Raw genomic sequence first — 4,750 nt, forward strand, 5'->3', positions numbered from 1 at the left:
TTACCATCCCTGGGAGGAGAAGGCGATGGCCCTGCTTCCGCCAGTGGGAGTACACGGAGTCGAAGGAGTTCGAGAGCCTGGTGAGTACACAAACTACTTACGTAACATGGGGGCAATGGCATCCACACCCCAAATACACCAAATGCACGCAACTAGCCCCAAGCCCTCACCGGACACAAACACACTCAAAAACCACGCTCATGCCACCAACATGTCCATGCCCCATTCACTAAGCAAGGCCATGCCATGTCCCAGGCTACACAAACCACAAACCCAAGAATGGATGTCCGGGATGCTGGGTGGGTGGGCTTCACAAAACACATTGTGACACTCAGAAGCAGACACCAATGCCCTCAGCCCATATGGCCTAGGTACATACCCATGCACCATGACCAAGGCACAGGGACTGGCAAAGTACTGACAAGGTAGCTGACACTTGGCCCCACTGTATGCAGCACAAGGCCCTCCTGTGACCACTGTACACTCAAACACCAACTCCACTAGCTCAGATATCTAGCACAGGAACTCACACTCACTGTCATGCCAGCATGCACCATGAGGGGACAGACACATCACCTGGGAGACCCAATGACAAATCACACTACACACAACAGCAGGCCCGGTCACAACCCCCCCTTACACAAGCACACACCCCTGGGGCAGGCAACGGATTCATCCACTCTCACAATGGACATGTGACACAACAAGATCAATCCATAGCCAAATAAGCATTCTAGCCACAATTCTACAGGTCAAACACTCAGGAGAACATATCAATATGTCCCCTGCAACATACCCATCCACAAGTGGACATTGAGAGGAATGCTAGGCACATCCAACTACCTGGAGGAACTATGCCAACTTGAATATGTCTGAAACATGGATGTCGCATGAAACAGCATTGACATTGTCTCTCTCTCACACACAGGGCAACGTCATGGATCTCACCCCAACAATGGGGGGGGAACAATCACAGTCCCAGGCTCGGCGTGAAGATGATCCCACAGGCAGCGATGACTCTCACCACTCCGTGGATGACCCAGACCAACCTGGCCCCTCTGGTGCCCAAGCCCCTGTAGCACCTGCTTCAGGTACATCTGTGCCAACCACCACCCCCATTCCTGCCACATCCCAGGAGACACCCAGGAGCCCTGCTCGCACTGAACAACACAGCCAGTCTGACCAGGAGGGACAAGGTTCTCCGGGCACCCAGGAGGAGGCAGGCAACCCCGCAAATGCCATCCCTTAGGGGTCCCGTAGACCCGATGTGCCCACAACGGCAGGCCAGGCTCGTGTGGGCAGGGGTGGTGGGAGTGGAGGCAGGCGGAGGCGCGAACCTGACCAGCCAGCTGAGGGAACCGGTATGTCACACATACGCCACATCCTGGACACATACCGGCGTGACACCAGGGGCATCAGCCAGGTAGTGGCGACCCTCACAGAGATGAAGGGGACCCTCGACGAGATGAAGAACCTGCAGGCCGAGCAACGCGCCAGTCAACAACAACACCAAGGACGGATGGAGGCAAGACTGGGTGAGCTCCTGGCGGTGCAAAGGGACATAAGCTATTCACTCCGTCGGATCGCCGACAACATGGGCAACCCTCCCTGTGACACCAGGCGCAGACCAGCACCAGCCACAGGGAGGGAGGAGGAGGAGGAGGATTCGTCCGACGGAGCGTCCCAAACATCGTCAAGGCCTGCATCTGAGGGTCCCCGGAGGAAGGTGGGTCGTCCACGGAAAAGACTGTGAGAGGCAGCGGACCATCCACATCTCCCAGGTCACCTGGCCTGGCACCTTGCCCTCTGGCGCAACAGCAGCACCACATCCAAGGACATTCTCTGCCACATGGACTTGCTAGTCACAGTCTGACAAATGATGACCAACACTGTGGTCTGGACTCTGATGACTTCTAATGCCAAGGATACCATCTCCCCCTGTGAACTTTGGATTCCATGCACCCGGTAGAGCACCTCATTTTATCTACCAAAACACATACCCCACCGCAAATAAAAAGATTTATTTTGTATCATGAGATGTTGCAGTCATTTAGCATTAGTCAACAACATATGTGTGTGTAAATGTCAAACTGTGCCTCAGTGTTGAACTAACTCCACCCATCCATACCCTTGGATCTGAGTCTGGTACAGGACACACATGGGTCACAATGTATCATTCAATGCAGACATGGAGCACAAAACTCACCTGAGATGGCCTCAAGCTGCTGAGGGTGGGCTTGCAATACTGTGCGGACAGACCTATTTGGAAGAGTATCATGGCTCATTTGGAGGTTCCCGGGGAGGGAGTCCCAGGTATGTTTTCCCAGGTGGGAGAACTATGTCCTGCATGCTGGAGTATGGTGGATGTGAATAATGGTGGCCAGGCCAAGGTTGGATGCACAGAGATGGCCCAACGGGGTCTCGGATGACAGTGGTACAAGGGTTTGGTTTTGGGTCGGGTTGTGGCCTGCCTCCTGAGTGTGGGTGGGGAGTCTGAAGGTCATCCTGCAGCACACAGTGATCAATTGCAGCTATCTCTGCTGGACGGTGATGTGGCTGGGGCGCCGGATGTTGAAGCTGAGGTGTGCAGATGCACCCTGGATGTGTACTAGTTTCCCGGGAGTTTGGATGTACTAGCTCCGTAGAGGGCAGGGCAGTATTTGACACGGATGTTGTCGTGGACCTGGGGGATGGTCTGTCTTTCCTAAGAGTGGATCTATCTGTGGATCATGTGCATAATGCAGAGGGTGTTGCAGCCTGAGGTACAGATGCTGGTGACTACCATGGCAAACGTGAGCGAGCAATACATGATGCACACCATCTTGTGTGCATGCCCACTGGGTGCCTGTGCAGGGCTCTTGCGGGTAGGACACAAGCAGTTGACCCAGCTGTGAGGGGACAATCCACAGATGATTACCTCAGTCCTGTAAAAGTCCAGCCTCAGGTGGCTGATGTTCAGCCATCCATCAAAGGATCTCATGCATTCTTGATTATTTGAACAAGCAATGTCGGCATCTTTGGTGAGGGTGAGGAGCACCTGGCTGTCAATGGCATACGAGCTGATGATGAGGTGCTGTGTACATGTGATGGTGGTGAGGGGGGTCCTGGACACATTGTAGATTGACACGCTGAGAGATGATACCTGTGCCATGTGCCAGATGACGACACCATACTACATGCAGAAGCCTTGAGTCCCACGCACATGGCCTTGCTGGGGTACAGAGCCGGTGGGGAGTAGGAGGGACATGACCTGGTTGGTGTAACAGGGCCTGGAAGGCATGGCAGCACTCTGTAGGCAGTCGGAGTTGCACACTTATCATGCAAAGGTGTTGTGTGTGCGCTTAGTGTATGCCTGAGAGCAGCCGGTAGATATGCGGATGGACCTTGCATGGATTGTGGCTGCAACATCAGACTGTAGTGTGATGTGGGTCATGCAAGGACATGAGGGCCATGCAATGTGCACGTTGCATGTGCAGACGGTCCAGCCTTTGGCACCGCATGGCCGCAACAGTGGCACAGACAAGCTGATGCCATCCAAATGAATGGGTGGAGGGAGGAAGGGAGGAGCATCTTTGAGGCGTGTGTGTTGCCAAATCCGGAAACTCTGTGTGCCCTTGCTGCAGGGGCTGCAGCAGCAGGCAGCATGTCCTGGAAAATATGCCACAAGTTGCACACAAAGACAAGGATGTCAGAAAGGCCAACTGCAACAGGCGTATGTAAAGGAAGGAGTGTCCGGTTTTCAATGGCACACCCAGAGACAATGGATGCACAATCACCAAAGATGACTGACACCGGATCATGAAACTGAAGGCCGAGCTGCGCACAGGAAACACACCCTCAGCAGGTGTTGAGGGCCCGTTGTGGGGACCAACATGGCCAAATACATACACAACCATGGACTTCATGCACACTAGAGATTCAAATCCATGAAGAACACCATGCATGTTGCTCATCTACACATAGACTCATATGCACAATCTTTGACAACTATGCCAGAGATGCCGCATGCACAGTGGCAAGAGACCTGCATTGACAGAGATGAGGCACCTTGGAGGGTGAGGAACACCTTTATTACTCAGGCCAACTGTAAGGGAAATGCATCAATATGAACAGACTCACAGGTCATTTGGCTGAACATGTGGGACCTACACTGGAAACCCCTTCACACCACAGATGCTGTAAATCCATTGAACTGGCACACAAGTGAAGGGGGTGAGCCAAACAACCCCTGCTGCACACAGAGAGGCTGCAATTCCCCATTGAGCCTCTTATGGGGTTGTCCCACACTATGTCCACCCGTAGCCTCCCGTATGTTTCAGAGGGAAGTTTCACACACATTGATGCCTTCCTCACAATCCACAATCCCATTACAGATGACTGTCACGTAGGGTGACTATCAATTCATGGGAGTCATGCTACATGTCAGGTGCCCCATGGTGAGTCAACATGTATGCATAGTAACAAAACATGCACAGGAGCAGTGCCCACACATTCCAAACAACTACCACACCCAAAAAGCCTTGTTGCAATCCTACCCAAAGGAGAATTTTCACCATGTCCGTGCATGTAATACTGATTCAGCACACGTTGCAATACTCATGAGGAATAGCAGGAGCCCAACGATGCCACGAGCAGACAGCATGCGCAACTACCTGGGGATGACAGACACACAAGAAGTCACTGAAAAGATAGTCAACCGCATGCATGGTCATTGACTCTACAGGAATAAGGTAGTCACCATGCTAGTTTT

This window comes from Triturus cristatus, chromosome 11 (genome assembly GCF_964204655.1).
Source record: "Triturus cristatus chromosome 11, aTriCri1.1, whole genome shotgun sequence".
NCBI lineage: Eukaryota > Metazoa > Chordata > Amphibia > Caudata > Salamandridae > Triturus > Triturus cristatus.